Consider the following 17,809-nt stretch of genomic DNA (forward strand, 5'->3'; position numbering starts at 1 on the left):
CAAGAGTGTGACTCTTATCGTCTTAACAGGCATATGGGGTCAGCTCTAGTAATCTCATCAAAGAGATCTTGATTCTTCAAACCCTTGACAGTAGGGAAAGCCTTTGAGCCCCATGAGGTAAACAAGTGCATTTTGTCTCGGAACGTGAAGGTGGACCCTCGTTTGCATTTTGCCTGAAAGATCTGAGCTTCCAGGCCTTTTCCGGAGAAACCATTGGTCACTCGCCAGTGAAATTTGCATGACCGCTCCCACAATGCTCTGCCCTGGCCTAATGACCGCCCATACCTAGCCAAAACGTTAACGAGATCTTGGTGGACGTCCTTTATATACCAAAGCTGCCTAGTCCCCAGTTTTGCGCAGTGGCAGTATCGTAGCCCATGAGGTTTTAACCGAGGTGTGATTATTGCTAATTGAAAACTTTTCCCAATACCCCGCCGTGATGACTTGAAAAATAGTCAGCACTGGCAATTTTTGACGGTCTCTTGTGAGACTGGTGTGTCTGTTTAATAATAGAAGATACGGCTTAAAGCACGTCACCCGCAACTCATTCCATACTGCGGACCTACCTGTTGCAGCACATCAAGTTGTCCTAGTCCAAACCCATCTTTCATATCTCCGTGTTATATCCTAACCCAAGAGTGTGACTCTTATCGTCTTAACAGGCATATGGGGTCAGCTCTTGTAATCTCATCAAAGTGATCTTGATTCTTTAAACCCTTGACAGTAGGGAAAGCCTTTGAGCCCCATGAGGTAAACAAGTGCATTTTGTCTCGGAACGTGAAGGTGGGCCCTCGTTTGCATTTTGCCTGAAAGATCTGAACTTCCAGACCTTTTCCGGAGAAACCATTGGTCACTCGCCAGTGAAATTTGCATGACCGCTCCCACAATGCTCTGCCCTGGCCTAATGACCGCCCATACCTAGCCAAAACGTTAACGAGACCTTGGTGGACGTCCTTTATATACCAAAGCTGCCTAGTCCCCAGCTTTGCGCAGTGGCAGTATCGTAGCCCATGAGGTTTTAACCGAGGCGTGATTATTGCTAATTGAAAACTTTTCCCAATACCCCGCCGTGATGACTTGAAAAATAGTCAGCACTGGCAATTTTTGACGGTCTCTTGTGAGACTGGTGTGTCTGTTTAATAATAGAAGATACGGCTTAAAGCACGGCACCCACAACTTATTCGATACTGCGGACCTACCTGTTGCAGCACATCAAGTTGTCCTAGTCCAAGCCCATCTTTCATATCTCCGTGTTATATCCTAACCCAAGAGTGTGACTCTTATCGTCTTAACAGGCATATGGGGTCAGCTCTAGTAATCTCATCAAAATGATCTTGATTCTTCAAACCCTTGACAGTAGGGAAAGCCTTTGAGCCCCATGAGGTAAACAAGTGCATTTTGTCTCAGAACGTGAAGGTGGGCCCTCGTTTGCATTTTGCCTGAAAGATCTGAGCTTCCAGGCCTTTTCCGGAGAAACCATTGGTCACTCGCCAGTGAAATTTGCATGACCGCTCCCACAATGCTCTGCCCTGGCCTAATGACCGCCCATACCTAGCCAAAACGTTAACGAGATCTTGGTGGACGTCCTTTATATACCAAAGCTGCCTAGCCCCCAGCTTTGCGCAGTGGCAGTATCGTAGCCCATGAGGTTTTAACCGAGGCGTGATTATTGCTAATTGAAAACTTTTCCCAATACCCCGCCGTGATGACTTGAAAAATAGTCAGCACTGGCAATTTTTGACGGTCTCTTGTGAGACTGGTGTGTCTGTTTAATAATAGAAGATACGGCTTAAAGCACGGTACCCACAACTTGTTCCATACTGCGGACCTACCTGTTGCAGCACATCAGGTTGTCCTAGTCCAAACCCATCTTTCATATCTCCGTGTTATATCCTAACCCAAGAGTGTGACTCTTATCGTCTTAACAGGCATATTGGGTCAGCTCTAGTAATCTCATCAAAGAGATCTTGATTCTTCAAACCCTTGACAGTAGGGAAAGCCTTTGAGCCCCATGAGGTAAACAAGTGCATTTTGTCTCGGAACGTGAAGGTGGGCCCTCTTTTGCATTTTGCCTGAAAGATCTGAGCTTCCAGGCCTTTTCCGGAGAAACCATTGGTCACTCGCCAGTGAAATTTGCATGACCGCTCCCACAATGCTCTGCCCTGGCCTAATGACTGCCCATACCTAGCCAAAACGTTAACGAGATCTTTGTGGACGTACTTTATATACCAAAGCTGCCTGGTGCCCAGCTTTGCGCAGTGGCAGTATCGTAGCCCATGAGGTTTTAACCGAGGCGTGATTATTGCTAATTGAAAACTTTTCCCAATACCCCGCCGTGATGACTTGAAAAATAGTCAGCACTGGCAATTTTTGACGGTCTCTTGTGAGACTGGTGTGTCTGTTTAATAATAGAAGATACGGCTTAAAGCACGGCACCCACAACTCATTCCATGCTGCGGACCTACCTGTTGCAGTACATCAAATTGTCCTAGTCCAAACCAGTCTTTCATATCTCCGTGTTATATCCTAACCCAAGAGTGTGACTCTTATCGTCTTAACAGGCATATGGGGTCAGCTCTAGTAATCTCATCAAAGAGATCTTGATTCTTCAAACCCTTGAAAGTAGGGAAAGCCTTTGGGCCCCATGAGGTAAACAAGTGCATTTTGTCTCGGAACGTGAAGGTGGGCCCTCGTTTGCATTTTGCCTGAAAGATCTGAGCTTCCAGGCCTTTTCCGGAGAAACCATTGGTCACTCGCCAGTGAAATTTGCATGACCGCTCCCACAATGCTCTGCCCTGGCCTAATGACCGCCCATACCTAGCCAAAACGTTAACGAGATCTTGGTGGACGTCCTTTATATACCAAAGCTGCCTAGTGCCCAGCTTTGCGCAGTGGCCGTATCGTAGCCCATGAGGTTTTAACCGAGGCGTGATTATTGCTAATTGAAAACTTTTCCCAATACCCCGCCGTGATGACTTGAAAAATAGTCAGCACTGGCAATTTTTGACGGTCTCTTGTGAGACTGGTGTGTCTGTTTAATAATAGAAGATACGGCTTAAAGCACGGTACCCACAACTCATTCCATACTGCGGACCTACATGTTGCAGCACATCAGGTTGTCCTAGTCCAAACCCATCTTTCATATCTCCGTGTTATATCCTAACCCAAGAGTGTGACTCTTATCGTCTTAACAGGCATATGGGGTCAGCTCTTGTAATCTCATCAAAGAGATCTTGATTCTTCAAACCCTTGACAGTAGGGAAAGCCTTTGAGCCCCATGAGGTAAACAAGTGCATTTTGTCTCGGAACGTGAAGGTGGGCCCTCGTTTGCATTTTGCCTGAAAGATCTGAGCTTCCAGGCCTTTTCCGGAGAAACCATTGGTCACTCGCCAGTGAAATTTGCATGACCGCTCCCACAATGCTCTGCCCTGGCCTAATGACTGCCCATACCTAGCCAAAACGTTAACGAGATCTTGGTGGACGTCCTTTATATACCAAAGCTGCCTGGTACCCAGCTTTGCGCAGTGGCAGTATCGTAGCCCATGAGGTTTTAACCAAGGCGTGATTATTGCTAATTGAAAACTTTTCCCAATACCCCGCCGTGATGACTTGAAAAATAGTCAGCACTGGCAATTTTTGACGGTCTCTTGTGAGACTGGTGTGTCTGTTTAATAATAGAAGATACGGCTTAAAGCACGGCACCCGCAACTCATTCCTTACTGCGGACCTACCTGTTGCAGCACATCAAGTTGTCCTAGTCCAAACCCATCTTTCATATCTCCGTGTTATATCCTAACCCAAGAGTGTGACTCTTATCGTCTTAACAGGCATATGGGGTCAGCTCTAGTAATCTCATCAAAGAGATCTTGATTCTTCAAACCCTTGACAGTAGGGAAAGCCTTTGAGCCCCATGAGGTAAACAAGTGCATTTTGTCTCGGAACGTGAAGGTGGGCCCTCGTTTGCATTTTGCCTGAAAGATCAGAGCTTCCAGGCCTTTTCCGGAGAAACCATTGGTCACTCGCCAGTGAAATTTGCATGACCGCTCCCACAATGCTCTGCCCTGGCCTAATGACCGCCCATACCTAGCCAAAACGTTAACGAGATCTTGGTGGACATCCTTTATATACCAACGCTGCCTAGTCCTCAGCTTTGCGCAGTGGCAGTATCGTAGCCCATGAGGTTTTAACCGAGGCGTGATTATTGCTGATTGAAAACTTTTCCCAATTCCCCCCCGTGATGACTTGAAAAATAGTCAGCACTGGCAATTTTTGACGGTCTCTTGTGAGACTGGTGTGTCTGTTTAATAATAGAAGATACGGCTTAAATCACGGCACCCACAACCCGTTCCATACTGCGGACCTACCTGTTGCAGCACATCAAGTTGTCCTAGTCCAAACCCATCTCTCATATCTCCGTGTTATATCCTAACCCAAGAGTGTGACTCTTATCGTCTTAACAGGCATATGGGGTCAGCTCGAGTAATCTCATCAAAGAGATCTTGATTCTTCAAACCCTTGACAGTAGGGAAAGCCTTTGAGCCCCATGAGGTAAACAAGTGCATTTTGTCTCGGAACGTGAAGGTGGGCCCTCGTTTGCATTTTGCCTGAAAGATCTGAGCTTCCAGGCCTTTTCCGGAGAAACCATTGGTCACTCGCCAGTGAAATTTGCATGACCGCTCACACAATGCTCTGCCCTGGCCTAATGACCGCCCATACCTAGCCAAAACGTTAACGAGATCTTGGTGGACGTCCTTTATATACCATAGCTGCCTAGTCCCCAGCTTTGCGCAGTGGCAATATCGTAGCCCATGAGGTTTTAACCGAGGCGTGATTATTGCTAATTGAAAACTTTTCCCAATACCCCGCCGTGATGACTTGAAAAATAGTCAGCACTGGCAATTTTTGACGGTCTCTTGTGAGACTGGTGTGTCTGTTTAATAATAGAAGATACGGATTAAAGCACGGCACCCACAACTCATTCCTTACTGCGGACCTACCTGTTGAAGCACATCAAGTTGTCCTAGTCCAAACCCATCTTTCATATCTCCGTGTTATATCCTAACCCAAGAGTGTGACTCTTATCGTCTTAACAGGCATATGGGGTCAGCTCTAGTAATCTCATCAAAGAGATCTTGATTCTTCAAACCCTTGACAGTAGGGAAAGCCTTTGAGCCCCATGAGATAAACAAGTGCATTTTGTCTCGGAAAGTGAAGGTGGGCCCTCGTTTGCATTTTGCCTGAAAGATCTGAGCTTCCAGGCCTTTTCCGGAGAAACCATTGGTCACTCGCCAGTGAAATTTGCATGACCGCTCCCACAATGCTCTGCCCTGGCCTAATGACCGCCCATACCTAGCCAAAACGTTAACGAGATCTTGGTGGACGTCCTTTATATACCAAAGCTGCCTAGTCCCCAGCTTTGCGCAGTGGCAGTATCGTAGCCCATGAGGTTTTAACCGAGGCGTGATTATTGCTAATTGAAAACTTTTCCCAATACCCCGCCGTGATGGCTTGAAAAATAGTCAGCACTGGCAGTTTTTGACGGTCTCTTGTGAGACTGGTGTGTCTGTTTAATAATAGAAGATACGGCTTAAAGCATGGCACCCACAACTCGTTCCATACTGCGGACCTACCTGTCGCAGCACATCAAGTTGTCCTAGTCCAAACCCGTCTTTCATATCTCCGTGTTATATCCTAACCCAAGAGTGTGACTCTTATCGTCTTAACAGGCATATGGGGTCAGCTCTAGTAATCTCATCAAAGAGATCTTGATTCTTCAAACCCTTGACAGTAGGGAAAGCCTTTGGGCCCCATGAGGTAAACAAGTGCATTTTGTCTCGGAACGTGAAGGTGGGCCCTCGTTTGCATTTTGCCTGAAAGATCTGAGCTTCCAGGCCTTTCCCGGAGAAACCATTGGTCACTCGCCAGTGAAATTTGCATGACACGCTCCCACAATGCTCTGCCCTGGCCTAATAACCGCCCGTACCTAGCCAAAACGTTAACGAGATCTTGGTGGACGTCCTTTACATACCTAAGCTGCCTAGTCTCCAGCTTTGCGCAGTGGCAGTATCGTAGCCCATGAGGTTTTAACCGAGGCGTGATTATTGCTAATTGAAAACTTTTCCCAATACCCCGCCGTGATGACTTGAAAAATAGTCAGCACTGGCAATTTTTGACGGTCTCTTGTGAGACTGGTGTGTCTGTTTAATAATAGAAGATACGGCTTAAAGCACGGCACCCGCAACTCATTCCTTACTGCGGACCTACCTGTTGCAGCACATCAAGTTGTCCTAGTCCAAACCCATCTTTCATATCTCCGTGTTATATCCTAACCCAAGAGTGTGACTCTTATCGTCTTAACAGGCATATGGGGTCAGCTCTAGTAATCTCATCAAAGAGATCTTGATTCTTCAAACCCTTGACAGTAGGGAAAGCCTTTGAGCCCCATGAGGTAAACAAGTGCATTTTGTCTCGGAACGTGAAGGTGGGCCCTCGTTTGCATTTTGCCTGAAAGATCTGAGCTTCCAGGCCTTTTCCGGAGAAACCATTGGTCACTCGCCAGTGAAATTTGCATGACCGCTCCCACAATGCTCTGCCCTGGCCTAATGACCGCCCATACCTAGCCAAAACGTTAACGAGATCTTGGTGGACGTCCTTTATATACCAAAGCTGCCTAGTCCCCAGGTTTGCGCAGCGGCAGTATCGTAGCCCATGAGGTTTTAACCGAGGCGTGATTATTGCTAATTGAAAACTTTTCCCAATACCCCGCCGTGATGACTTGAAAAATAGTCAGCACTGGCAATTTTTGACGGTCTCTTGTGAGACTGGTGTGTCTGTTTAATAATAGAAGATACGGCTTAAAGCACGGCACCCACAATTCGTTCCATACTGCGGACCTACCTGTTGCAGCACATCAAGTTGTCCTAGTCCAAACCCATCTCTCATATCTCCGTGTTATATCCTAACCCAAGAGTGTGACTCTTATCGTCTTAACAGGCATATGGGGTCAGCTCTAGTAATCTCATCAAAGAGATCTTGATTCTTCAAACCCTTGACAGTAGGGAAAGCCTTTGAGCCCCATGAGGTAAACAAGTGCATTTTGTCTCGGAACGTGAAGGTGGGCCCTCGTTTGCATTTTGCCTGAAAGATCTGAGCTTCCAGGCCTTTTCCGGAGAAACCATTGGTCACTCGCCAGTGAAATTTGCATGACCGCTCCCACAATGCTCTGCCCTGGCCTAATGACCGCCCATACCTAGCCAAAACGTTAACGAGATCTTGGTGGACGTCCTTTATATACCAAAGCTGCCTAGTCCTTAGCTTTGCGCAGTGGCAGTATCGTAGCCCATGAGGTTTTAACCGAGGCGTGATTATTGCTAATTGAAAACTTTTCCCAATACCCCGCCGTGATGATTTGAAAAATAGTCAGCACTGGCAATTTTTGACGGTCTCTTGTGAGACTGGTGTGTCTGTTTAATAATAGAAGATACGGCTTAAATCACGGCACCCACAACTCGTTCCATACTGCGGACCTACCTGTTGCAGCACATCAAGTTGTTCTAGTCCAAACCCATCTCTCATATCTCCGTGTTATATCCTAACCCAAGAGTGTGATTCTTATCGTCTTAACAGGCATATGGGGTCAGCTCTAGTAATCTCATCAAAGAGATCTTGATTCTTCAAACCCTTGACAGTAGGGAAAGCCTTTGAGCCCCATGAGGTAAACAAGTGCATTTTGTCTCGGAACGTGAAGGTGGGCCCTCGTTTGCATTTTGCCTGAAAGATCTGAGCTTCCAGGCCTTTTCCGGAGAAACCATTGGTCACTCGCCAGTGAAATTTGCATGACCGCTCCCACAATGCTCTGCCCTGGCCTAATGACCGCCCATACCTAGCCAAAACGTTAACGAGATCTTGGTGGACGTCCTTTATATACCATAGCTGCCTAGTCCCCAGCTTTGCGCAGTGGCAGTATCGTAGCCCATGAGGTTTTAACCGAGGCGTGATTATTGCTAATTGAAAACTTTTCCCAATACCCCGCCGTGATGACTTGAAAAATAGTCAGCACTGGCAATTTTTGACGGTCTCTTGTGAGACTGGTGTGTCTGTTTAATAATAGAAGATACGGCTTAAAGCACGGCACCCACAACTCATTCCATGCTGCGGACCTACCTGTTGCAGTACATCAAATTGTCCTAGTCCAAACCAGTCTTTCATATCTCCGTGTTATATCCTAACCCAAGAGTGTGACTCTTATCGTCTTAACAGGCATATGGGGTCAGCTCTAGTAATCTCATCAAAGAGATCTTGATTCTTCAAACCCTTGAAAGTAGGGAAAGCCTTTGGGCCCCATGAGGTAAACAAGTGCATTTTGTCTCGGAACGTGAAGGTGGGCCCTCGTTTGCATTTTGCCTGAAAGATCTGAGCTTCCAGGCCTTTTCCGGAGAAACCATTGGTCACTCGCCAGTGAAATTTGCATGACCGCTCCCACAATGCTCTGCCCTGGCCTAATGACCGCCCATACCTAGCCAAAACGTTAACGAGATCTTGGTGGACGTCCTTTATATACCAAAGCTGCCTAGTGCCCAGCTTTGCGCAGTGGCCGTATCGTAGCCCATGAGGTTTTAACCGAGGCGTGATTATTGCTAATTGAAAACTTTTCCCAATACCCCGCCGTGATGACTTGAAAAATAGTCAGCACTGGCAATTTTTGACGGTCTCTTGTGAGACTGGTGTGTCTGTTTAATAATAGAAGATACGGCTTAAAGCACGGTACCCACAACTCATTCCATACTGCGGACCTACATGTTGCAGCACATCAGGTTGTCCTAGTCCAAACCCATCTTTCATATCTCCGTGTTATATCCTAACCCAAGAGTGTGACTCTTATCGTCTTAACAGGCATATGGGGTCAGCTCTTGTAATCTCATCAAAGAGATCTTGATTCTTCAAACCCTTGACAGTAGGGAAAGCCTTTGAGCCCCATGAGGTAAACAAGTGCATTTTGTCTCGGAACGTGAAGGTGGGCCCTCGTTTGCATTTTGCCTGAAAGATCTGAGCTTCCAGGCCTTTTCCGGAGAAACCATTGGTCACTCGCCAGTGAAATTTGCATGACCGCTCCCACAATGCTCTGCCCTGGCCTAATGACTGCCCATACCTAGCCAAAACGTTAACGAGATCTTGGTGGACGTCCTTTATATACCAAAGCTGCCTGGTACCCAGCTTTGCGCAGTGGCAGTATCGTAGCCCATGAGGTTTTAACCAAGGCGTGATTATTGCTAATTGAAAACTTTTCCCAATACCCCGCCGTGATGACTTGAAAAATAGTCAGCACTGGCAATTTTTGACGGTCTCTTGTGAGACTGGTGTGTCTGTTTAATAATAGAAGATACGGCTTAAAGCACGGCACCCGCAACTCATTCCTTACTGCGGACCTACCTGTTGCAGCACATCAAGTTGTCCTAGTCCAAACCCATCTTTCATATCTCCGTGTTATATCCTAACCCAAGAGTGTGACTCTTATCGTCTTAACAGGCATATGGGGTCAGCTCTAGTAATCTCATCAAAGAGATCTTGATTCTTCAAACCCTTGACAGTAGGGAAAGCCTTTGAGCCCCATGAGGTAAACAAGTGCATTTTGTCTCGGAACGTGAAGGTGGGCCCTCGTTTGCATTTTGCCTGAAAGATCAGAGCTTCCAGGCCTTTTCCGGAGAAACCATTGGTCACTCGCCAGTGAAATTTGCATGACCGCTCCCACAATGCTCTGCCCTGGCCTAATGACCGCCCATACCTAGCCAAAACGTTAACGAGATCTTGGTGGACATCCTTTATATACCAACGCTGCCTAGTCCTCAGCTTTGCGCAGTGGCAGTATCGTAGCCCATGAGGTTTTAACCGAGGCGTGATTATTGCTGATTGAAAACTTTTCCCAATTCCCCCCCGTGATGACTTGAAAAATAGTCAGCACTGGCAATTTTTGACGGTCTCTTGTGAGACTGGTGTGTCTGTTTAATAATAGAAGATACGGCTTAAATCACGGCACCCACAACCCGTTCCATACTGCGGACCTACCTGTTGCAGCACATCAAGTTGTCCTAGTCCAAACCCATCTCTCATATCTCCGTGTTATATCCTAACCCAAGAGTGTGACTCTTATCGTCTTAACAGGCATATGGGGTCAGCTCGAGTAATCTCATCAAAGAGATCTTGATTCTTCAAACCCTTGACAGTAGGGAAAGCCTTTGAGCCCCATGAGGTAAACAAGTGCATTTTGTCTCGGAACGTGAAGGTGGGCCCTCGTTTGCATTTTGCCTGAAAGATCTGAGCTTCCAGGCCTTTTCCGGAGAAACCATTGGTCACTCGCCAGTGAAATTTGCATGACCGCTCACACAATGCTCTGCCCTGGCCTAATGACCGCCCATACCTAGCCAAAACGTTAACGAGATCTTGGTGGACGTCCTTTATATACCATAGCTGCCTAGTCCCCAGCTTTGCGCAGTGGCAATATCGTAGCCCATGAGGTTTTAACCGAGGCGTGATTATTGCTAATTGAAAACTTTTCCCAATACCCCGCCGTGATGACTTGAAAAATAGTCAGCACTGGCAATTTTTGACGGTCTCTTGTGAGACTGGTGTGTCTGTTTAATAATAGAAGATACGGATTAAAGCACGGCACCCACAACTCATTCCTTACTGCGGACCTACCTGTTGAAGCACATCAAGTTGTCCTAGTCCAAACCCATCTTTCATATCTCCGTGTTATATCCTAACCCAAGAGTGTGACTCTTATCGTCTTAACAGGCATATGGGGTCAGCTCTAGTAATCTCATCAAAGAGATCTTGATTCTTCAAACCCTTGACAGTAGGGAAAGCCTTTGAGCCCCATGAGATAAACAAGTGCATTTTGTCTCGGAAAGTGAAGGTGGGCCCTCGTTTGCATTTTGCCTGAAAGATCTGAGCTTCCAGGCCTTTTCCGGAGAAACCATTGGTCACTCGCCAGTGAAATTTGCATGACCGCTCCCACAATGCTCTGCCCTGGCCTAATGACCGCCCATACCTAGCCAAAACGTTAACGAGATCTTGGTGGACGTCCTTTATATACCAAAGCTGCCTAGTCCCCAGCTTTGCGCAGTGGCAGTATCGTAGCCCATGAGGTTTTAACCGAGGCGTGATTATTGCTAATTGAAAACTTTTCCCAATACCCCGCCGTGATGGCTTGAAAAATAGTCAGCACTGGCAGTTTTTGACGGTCTCTTGTGAGACTGGTGTGTCTGTTTAATAATAGAAGATACGGCTTAAAGCATGGCACCCACAACTCGTTCCATACTGCGGACCTACCTGTCGCAGCACATCAAGTTGTCCTAGTCCAAACCCGTCTTTCATATCTCCGTGTTATATCCTAACCCAAGAGTGTGACTCTTATCGTCTTAACAGGCATATGGGGTCAGCTCTAGTAATCTCATCAAAGAGATCTTGATTCTTCAAACCCTTGACAGTAGGGAAAGCCTTTGGGCCCCATGAGGTAAACAAGTGCATTTTGTCTCGGAACGTGAAGGTGGGCCCTCGTTTGCATTTTGCCTGAAAGATCTGAGCTTCCAGGCCTTTCCCGGAGAAACCATTGGTCACTCGCCAGTGAAATTTGCATGACACGCTCCCACAATGCTCTGCCCTGGCCTAATAACCGCCCGTACCTAGCCAAAACGTTAACGAGATCTTGGTGGACGTCCTTTACATACCTAAGCTGCCTAGTCTCCAGCTTTGCGCAGTGGCAGTATCGTAGCCCATGAGGTTTTAACCGAGGCGTGATTATTGCTAATTGAAAACTTTTCCCAATACCCCGCCGTGATGACTTGAAAAATAGTCAGCACTGGCAATTTTTGACGGTCTCTTGTGAGACTGGTGTGTCTGTTTAATAATAGAAGATACGGCTTAAAGCACGGCACCCGCAACTCATTCCTTACTGCGGACCTACCTGTTGCAGCACATCAAGTTGTCCTAGTCCAAACCCATCTTTCATATCTCCGTGTTATATCCTAACCCAAGAGTGTGACTCTTATCGTCTTAACAGGCATATGGGGTCAGCTCTAGTAATCTCATCAAAGAGATCTTGATTCTTCAAACCCTTGACAGTAGGGAAAGCCTTTGAGCCCCATGAGGTAAACAAGTGCATTTTGTCTCGGAACGTGAAGGTGGGCCCTCGTTTGCATTTTGCCTGAAAGATCTGAGCTTCCAGGCCTTTTCCGGAGAAACCATTGGTCACTCGCCAGTGAAATTTGCATGACCGCTCCCACAATGCTCTGCCCTGGCCTAATGACCGCCCATACCTAGCCAAAACGTTAACGAGATCTTGGTGGACGTCCTTTATATACCAAAGCTGCCTAGTCCCCAGGTTTGCGCAGCGGCAGTATCGTAGCCCATGAGGTTTTAACCGAGGCGTGATTATTGCTAATTGAAAACTTTTCCCAATACCCCGCCGTGATGACTTGAAAAATAGTCAGCACTGGCAATTTTTGACGGTCTCTTGTGAGACTGGTGTGTCTGTTTAATAATAGAAGATACGGCTTAAAGCACGGCACCCACAATTCGTTCCATACTGCGGACCTACCTGTTGCAGCACATCAAGTTGTCCTAGTCCAAACCCATCTCTCATATCTCCGTGTTATATCCTAACCCAAGAGTGTGACTCTTATCGTCTTAACAGGCATATGGGGTCAGCTCTAGTAATCTCATCAAAGAGATCTTGATTCTTCAAACCCTTGACAGTAGGGAAAGCCTTTGAGCCCCATGAGGTAAACAAGTGCATTTTGTCTCGGAACGTGAAGGTGGGCCCTCGTTTGCATTTTGCCTGAAAGATCTGAGCTTCCAGGCCTTTTCCGGAGAAACCATTGGTCACTCGCCAGTGAAATTTGCATGACCGCTCCCACAATGCTCTGCCCTGGCCTAATGACCGCCCATACCTAGCCAAAACGTTAACGAGATCTTGGTGGACGTCCTTTATATACCAAAGCTGCCTAGTCCTTAGCTTTGCGCAGTGGCAGTATCGTAGCCCATGAGGTTTTAACCGAGGCGTGATTATTGCTAATTGAAAACTTTTCCCAATACCCCGCCGTGATGATTTGAAAAATAGTCAGCACTGGCAATTTTTGACGGTCTCTTGTGAGACTGGTGTGTCTGTTTAATAATAGAAGATACGGCTTAAATCACGGCACCCACAACTCGTTCCATACTGCGGACCTACCTGTTGCAGCACATCAAGTTGTTCTAGTCCAAACCCATCTCTCATATCTCCGTGTTATATCCTAACCCAAGAGTGTGATTCTTATCGTCTTAACAGGCATATGGGGTCAGCTCTAGTAATCTCATCAAAGAGATCTTGATTCTTCAAACCCTTGACAGTAGGGAAAGCCTTTGAGCCCCATGAGGTAAACAAGTGCATTTTGTCTCGGAACGTGAAGGTGGGCCCTCGTTTGCATTTTGCCTGAAAGATCTGAGCTTCCAGGCCTTTTCCGGAGAAACCATTGGTCACTCGCCAGTGAAATTTGCATGACCGCTCCCACAATGCTCTGCCCTGGCCTAATGACCGCCCATACCTAGCCAAAACGTTAACGAGATCTTGGTGGACGTCCTTTATATACCATAGCTGCCTAGTCCCCAGCTTTGCGCAGTGGCAGTATCGTAGCCCATGAGGTTTTAACCGAGGCGTGATTATTGCTAATTGAAAACTTTTCCCAATACCCCGCCGTGATGACTTGAAAAATAGTCAGCACTGGCAATTTTTGACGGTCTCTTGTGAGACTGGTGTGTCTGTTTAATAATAGAAGATACGGCTTAAAGCACGGCACCCACAACTCATTCCATGCTGCGGACCTACCTGTTGCAGTACATCAAATTGTCCTAGTCCAAACCAGTCTTTCATATCTCCGTGTTATATCCTAACCCAAGAGTGTGACTCTTATCGTCTTAACAGGCATATGGGGTCAGCTCTAGTAATCTCATCAAAGAGATCTTGATTCTTCAAACCCTTGAAAGTAGGGAAAGCCTTTGGGCCCCATGAGGTAAACAAGTGCATTTTGTCTCGGAACGTGAAGGTGGGCCCTCGTTTGCATTTTGCCTGAAAGATCTGAGCTTCCAGGCCTTTTCCGGAGAAACCATTGGTCACTCGCCAGTGAAATTTGCATGACCGCTCCCACAATGCTCTGCCCTGGCCTAATGACCGCCCATACCTAGCCAAAACGTTAACGAGATCTTGGTGGACGTCCTTTATATACCAAAGCTGCCTAGTGCCCAGCTTTGCGCAGTGGCCGTATCGTAGCCCATGAGGTTTTAACCGAGGCGTGATTATTGCTAATTGAAAACTTTTCCCAATACCCCGCCGTGATGACTTGAAAAATAGTCAGCACTGGCAATTTTTGACGGTCTCTTGTGAGACTGGTGTGTCTGTTTAATAATAGAAGATACGGCTTAAAGCACGGTACCCACAACTCATTCCATACTGCGGACCTACATGTTGCAGCACATCAGGTTGTCCTAGTCCAAACCCATCTTTCATATCTCCGTGTTATATCCTAACCCAAGAGTGTGACTCTTATCGTCTTAACAGGCATATGGGGTCAGCTCTTGTAATCTCATCAAAGAGATCTTGATTCTTCAAACCCTTGACAGTAGGGAAAGCCTTTGAGCCCCATGAGGTAAACAAGTGCATTTTGTCTCGGAACGTGAAGGTGGGCCCTCGTTTGCATTTTGCCTGAAAGATCTGAGCTTCCAGGCCTTTTCCGGAGAAACCATTGGTCACTCGCCAGTGAAATTTGCATGACCGCTCCCACAATGCTCTGCCCTGGCCTAATGACTGCCCATACCTAGCCAAAACGTTAACGAGATCTTGGTGGACGTCCTTTATATACCAAAGCTGCCTGGTACCCAGCTTTGCGCAGTGGCAGTATCGTAGCCCATGAGGTTTTAACCAAGGCGTGATTATTGCTAATTGAAAACTTTTCCCAATACCCCGCCGTGATGACTTGAAAAATAGTCAGCACTGGCAATTTTTGACGGTCTCTTGTGAGACTGGTGTGTCTGTTTAATAATAGAAGATACGGCTTAAAGCACGGCACCCGCAACTCATTCCTTACTGCGGACCTACCTGTTGCAGCACATCAAGTTGTCCTAGTCCAAACCCATCTTTCATATCTCCGTGTTATATCCTAACCCAAGAGTGTGACTCTTATCGTCTTAACAGGCATATGGGGTCAGCTCTAGTAATCTCATCAAAGAGATCTTGATTCTTCAAACCCTTGACAGTAGGGAAAGCCTTTGAGCCCCATGAGGTAAACAAGTGCATTTTGTCTCGGAACGTGAAGGTGGGCCCTCGTTTGCATTTTGCCTGAAAGATCAGAGCTTCCAGGCCTTTTCCGGAGAAACCATTGGTCACTCGCCAGTGAAATTTGCATGACCGCTCCCACAATGCTCTGCCCTGGCCTAATGACCGCCCATACCTAGCCAAAACGTTAACGAGATCTTGGTGGACATCCTTTATATACCAACGCTGCCTAGTCCTCAGCTTTGCGCAGTGGCAGTATCGTAGCCCATGAGGTTTTAACCGAGGCGTGATTATTGCTGATTGAAAACTTTTCCCAATTCCCCCCCGTGATGACTTGAAAAATAGTCAGCACTGGCAATTTTTGACGGTCTCTTGTGAGACTGGTGTGTCTGTTTAATAATAGAAGATACGGCTTAAATCACGGCACCCACAACCCGTTCCATACTGCGGACCTACCTGTTGCAGCACATCAAGTTGTCCTAGTCCAAACCCATCTCTCATATCTCCGTGTTATATCCTAACCCAAGAGTGTGACTCTTATCGTCTTAACAGGCATATGGGGTCAGCTCGAGTAATCTCATCAAAGAGATCTTGATTCTTCAAACCCTTGACAGTAGGGAAAGCCTTTGAGCCCCATGAGGTAAACAAGTGCATTTTGTCTCGGAACGTGAAGGTGGGCCCTCGTTTGCATTTTGCCTGAAAGATCTGAGCTTCCAGGCCTTTTCCGGAGAAACCATTGGTCACTCGCCAGTGAAATTTGCATGACCGCTCACACAATGCTCTGCCCTGGCCTAATGACCGCCCATACCTAGCCAAAACGTTAACGAGATCTTGGTGGACGTCCTTTATATACCATAGCTGCCTAGTCCCCAGCTTTGCGCAGTGGCAATATCGTAGCCCATGAGGTTTTAACCGAGGCGTGATTATTGCTAATTGAAAACTTTTCCCAATACCCCGCCGTGATGACTTGAAAAATAGTCAGCACTGGCAATTTTTGACGGTCTCTTGTGAGACTGGTGTGTCTGTTTAATAATAGAAGATACGGATTAAAGCACGGCACCCACAACTCATTCCTTACTGCGGACCTACCTGTTGAAGCACATCAAGTTGTCCTAGTCCAAACCCATCTTTCATATCTCCGTGTTATATCCTAACCCAAGAGTGTGACTCTTATCGTCTTAACAGGCATATGGGGTCAGCTCTAGTAATCTCATCAAAGAGATCTTGATTCTTCAAACCCTTGACAGTAGGGAAAGCCTTTGAGCCCCATGAGATAAACAAGTGCATTTTGTCTCGGAAAGTGAAGGTGGGCCCTCGTTTGCATTTTGCCTGAAAGATCTGAGCTTCCAGGCCTTTTCCGGAGAAACCATTGGTCACTCGCCAGTGAAATTTGCATGACCGCTCCCACAATGCTCTGCCCTGGCCTAATGACCGCCCATACCTAGCCAAAACGTTAACGAGATCTTGGTGGACGTCCTTTATATACCAAAGCTGCCTAGTCCCCAGCTTTGCGCAGTGGCAGTATCGTAGCCCATGAGGTTTTAACCGAGGCGTGATTATTGCTAATTGAAAACTTTTCCCAATACCCCGCCGTGATGGCTTGAAAAATAGTCAGCACTGGCAGTTTTTGACGGTCTCTTGTGAGACTGGTGTGTCTGTTTAATAATAGAAGATACGGCTTAAAGCATGGCACCCACAACTCGTTCCATACTGCGGACCTACCTGTCGCAGCACATCAAGTTGTCCTAGTCCAAACCCGTCTTTCATATCTCCGTGTTATATCCTAACCCAAGAGTGTGACTCTTATCGTCTTAACAGGCATATGGGGTCAGCTCTAGTAATCTCATCAAAGAGATCTTGATTCTTCAAACCCTTGACAGTAGGGAAAGCCTTTGGGCCCCATGAGGTAAACAAGTGCATTTTGTCTCGGAACGTGAAGGTGGGCCCTCGTTTGCATTTTGCCTGAAAGATCTGAGCTTCCAGGCCTTTCCCGGAGAAACCATTGGTCACTCGCCAGTGAAATTTGCATGACACGCTCCCACAATGCTCTGCCCTGGCCTAATAACCGCCCGTACCTAGCCAAAACGTTAACGAGATCTTGGTGGACGTCCTTTACATACCTAAGCTGCCTAGTCTCCAGCTTTGCGCAGTGGCAGTATCGTAGCCCATGAGGTTTTAACCGAGGCGTGATTATTGCTAATTGAAAACTTTTCCCAATACCCCGCCGTGATGACTTGAAAAATAGTCAGCACTGGCAATTTTTGACGGTCTCTTGTGAGACTGGTGTGTCTGTTTAATAATAGAAGATACGGCTTAAAGCACGGCACCCGCAACTCATTCCTTACTGCGGACCTACCTGTTGCAGCACATCAAGTTGTCCTAGTCCAAACCCATCTTTCATATCTCCGTGTTATATCCTAACCCAAGAGTGTGACTCTTATCGTCTTAACAGGCATATGGGGTCAGCTCTAGTAATCTCATCAAAGAGATCTTGATTCTTCAAAC

General features: G+C 46.8%; 28 non-coding genes across 28 annotated transcripts; all 28 read left to right on the forward strand.

Annotated features, from left to right (window-relative positions):
- The first annotated feature begins 348 nt into the window (after nt 1-348).
- LOC128498435 (U4 spliceosomal RNA) lies at nt 349-490 on the forward strand. Its single transcript, XR_008354662.1, has one exon. It is a non-coding gene; the product is annotated as a U4 spliceosomal RNA (small nuclear RNA).
- A 491-nt stretch (nt 491-981) lies between these two features.
- Nucleotides 982-1,123, forward strand: LOC128498189 (U4 spliceosomal RNA). Its single transcript, XR_008354440.1, has one exon. It is a non-coding gene; the product is annotated as a U4 spliceosomal RNA (small nuclear RNA).
- Nucleotides 1,124-1,614: 491 nt separating this feature from the next.
- On the forward strand, nt 1,615-1,756 carry LOC128498191 (U4 spliceosomal RNA). Its single transcript, XR_008354441.1, has one exon. It is a non-coding gene; the product is annotated as a U4 spliceosomal RNA (small nuclear RNA).
- A 491-nt stretch (nt 1,757-2,247) lies between these two features.
- LOC128498192 (U4 spliceosomal RNA) lies at nt 2,248-2,389 on the forward strand. Its single transcript, XR_008354442.1, has one exon. It is a non-coding gene; the product is annotated as a U4 spliceosomal RNA (small nuclear RNA).
- Nucleotides 2,390-2,880: 491 nt separating this feature from the next.
- Nucleotides 2,881-3,022, forward strand: LOC128498359 (U4 spliceosomal RNA). Its single transcript, XR_008354590.1, has one exon. It is a non-coding gene; the product is annotated as a U4 spliceosomal RNA (small nuclear RNA).
- A 491-nt stretch (nt 3,023-3,513) lies between these two features.
- Nucleotides 3,514-3,655, forward strand: LOC128498419 (U4 spliceosomal RNA). The gene has a single exon (XR_008354647.1). It is a non-coding gene; the product is annotated as a U4 spliceosomal RNA (small nuclear RNA).
- Nucleotides 3,656-4,146: 491 nt separating this feature from the next.
- Nucleotides 4,147-4,288, forward strand: LOC128498464 (U4 spliceosomal RNA). Its single transcript, XR_008354690.1, has one exon. It is a non-coding gene; the product is annotated as a U4 spliceosomal RNA (small nuclear RNA).
- A 491-nt stretch (nt 4,289-4,779) lies between these two features.
- On the forward strand, nt 4,780-4,921 carry LOC128498145 (U4 spliceosomal RNA). Its single transcript, XR_008354400.1, has one exon. It is a non-coding gene; the product is annotated as a U4 spliceosomal RNA (small nuclear RNA).
- A 491-nt stretch (nt 4,922-5,412) lies between these two features.
- On the forward strand, nt 5,413-5,554 carry LOC128498486 (U4 spliceosomal RNA). The gene has a single exon (XR_008354711.1). It is a non-coding gene; the product is annotated as a U4 spliceosomal RNA (small nuclear RNA).
- A 492-nt stretch (nt 5,555-6,046) lies between these two features.
- LOC128498193 (U4 spliceosomal RNA) lies at nt 6,047-6,188 on the forward strand. Its single transcript, XR_008354443.1, has one exon. It is a non-coding gene; the product is annotated as a U4 spliceosomal RNA (small nuclear RNA).
- Nucleotides 6,189-6,679: 491 nt separating this feature from the next.
- LOC128498451 (U4 spliceosomal RNA) lies at nt 6,680-6,821 on the forward strand. Its single transcript, XR_008354677.1, has one exon. It is a non-coding gene; the product is annotated as a U4 spliceosomal RNA (small nuclear RNA).
- A 491-nt stretch (nt 6,822-7,312) lies between these two features.
- On the forward strand, nt 7,313-7,454 carry LOC128498376 (U4 spliceosomal RNA). Its single transcript, XR_008354605.1, has one exon. It is a non-coding gene; the product is annotated as a U4 spliceosomal RNA (small nuclear RNA).
- Nucleotides 7,455-7,945: 491 nt separating this feature from the next.
- On the forward strand, nt 7,946-8,087 carry LOC128498195 (U4 spliceosomal RNA). The gene has a single exon (XR_008354444.1). It is a non-coding gene; the product is annotated as a U4 spliceosomal RNA (small nuclear RNA).
- Nucleotides 8,088-8,578: 491 nt separating this feature from the next.
- On the forward strand, nt 8,579-8,720 carry LOC128498360 (U4 spliceosomal RNA). The gene has a single exon (XR_008354591.1). It is a non-coding gene; the product is annotated as a U4 spliceosomal RNA (small nuclear RNA).
- Nucleotides 8,721-9,211: 491 nt separating this feature from the next.
- Nucleotides 9,212-9,353, forward strand: LOC128498420 (U4 spliceosomal RNA). Its single transcript, XR_008354648.1, has one exon. It is a non-coding gene; the product is annotated as a U4 spliceosomal RNA (small nuclear RNA).
- Nucleotides 9,354-9,844: 491 nt separating this feature from the next.
- LOC128498465 (U4 spliceosomal RNA) lies at nt 9,845-9,986 on the forward strand. The gene has a single exon (XR_008354691.1). It is a non-coding gene; the product is annotated as a U4 spliceosomal RNA (small nuclear RNA).
- A 491-nt stretch (nt 9,987-10,477) lies between these two features.
- On the forward strand, nt 10,478-10,619 carry LOC128498146 (U4 spliceosomal RNA). The gene has a single exon (XR_008354401.1). It is a non-coding gene; the product is annotated as a U4 spliceosomal RNA (small nuclear RNA).
- A 491-nt stretch (nt 10,620-11,110) lies between these two features.
- Nucleotides 11,111-11,252, forward strand: LOC128498487 (U4 spliceosomal RNA). Its single transcript, XR_008354712.1, has one exon. It is a non-coding gene; the product is annotated as a U4 spliceosomal RNA (small nuclear RNA).
- A 492-nt stretch (nt 11,253-11,744) lies between these two features.
- Nucleotides 11,745-11,886, forward strand: LOC128498196 (U4 spliceosomal RNA). The gene has a single exon (XR_008354445.1). It is a non-coding gene; the product is annotated as a U4 spliceosomal RNA (small nuclear RNA).
- Nucleotides 11,887-12,377: 491 nt separating this feature from the next.
- On the forward strand, nt 12,378-12,519 carry LOC128498452 (U4 spliceosomal RNA). Its single transcript, XR_008354678.1, has one exon. It is a non-coding gene; the product is annotated as a U4 spliceosomal RNA (small nuclear RNA).
- A 491-nt stretch (nt 12,520-13,010) lies between these two features.
- Nucleotides 13,011-13,152, forward strand: LOC128498377 (U4 spliceosomal RNA). Its single transcript, XR_008354606.1, has one exon. It is a non-coding gene; the product is annotated as a U4 spliceosomal RNA (small nuclear RNA).
- A 491-nt stretch (nt 13,153-13,643) lies between these two features.
- Nucleotides 13,644-13,785, forward strand: LOC128498197 (U4 spliceosomal RNA). The gene has a single exon (XR_008354446.1). It is a non-coding gene; the product is annotated as a U4 spliceosomal RNA (small nuclear RNA).
- Nucleotides 13,786-14,276: 491 nt separating this feature from the next.
- Nucleotides 14,277-14,418, forward strand: LOC128498361 (U4 spliceosomal RNA). The gene has a single exon (XR_008354592.1). It is a non-coding gene; the product is annotated as a U4 spliceosomal RNA (small nuclear RNA).
- A 491-nt stretch (nt 14,419-14,909) lies between these two features.
- LOC128498421 (U4 spliceosomal RNA) lies at nt 14,910-15,051 on the forward strand. The gene has a single exon (XR_008354649.1). It is a non-coding gene; the product is annotated as a U4 spliceosomal RNA (small nuclear RNA).
- A 491-nt stretch (nt 15,052-15,542) lies between these two features.
- On the forward strand, nt 15,543-15,684 carry LOC128498466 (U4 spliceosomal RNA). The gene has a single exon (XR_008354692.1). It is a non-coding gene; the product is annotated as a U4 spliceosomal RNA (small nuclear RNA).
- Nucleotides 15,685-16,175: 491 nt separating this feature from the next.
- On the forward strand, nt 16,176-16,317 carry LOC128498148 (U4 spliceosomal RNA). Its single transcript, XR_008354403.1, has one exon. It is a non-coding gene; the product is annotated as a U4 spliceosomal RNA (small nuclear RNA).
- A 491-nt stretch (nt 16,318-16,808) lies between these two features.
- LOC128498488 (U4 spliceosomal RNA) lies at nt 16,809-16,950 on the forward strand. The gene has a single exon (XR_008354713.1). It is a non-coding gene; the product is annotated as a U4 spliceosomal RNA (small nuclear RNA).
- A 492-nt stretch (nt 16,951-17,442) lies between these two features.
- On the forward strand, nt 17,443-17,584 carry LOC128498198 (U4 spliceosomal RNA). The gene has a single exon (XR_008354447.1). It is a non-coding gene; the product is annotated as a U4 spliceosomal RNA (small nuclear RNA).
- The last annotated feature ends 225 nt before the right edge of the window (nt 17,585-17,809 follow it).

The sequence above is a fragment of the Spea bombifrons genome, chromosome 5 (genome assembly GCF_027358695.1).
Source record: "Spea bombifrons isolate aSpeBom1 chromosome 5, aSpeBom1.2.pri, whole genome shotgun sequence".
NCBI lineage: Eukaryota > Metazoa > Chordata > Amphibia > Anura > Pelobatidae > Spea > Spea bombifrons.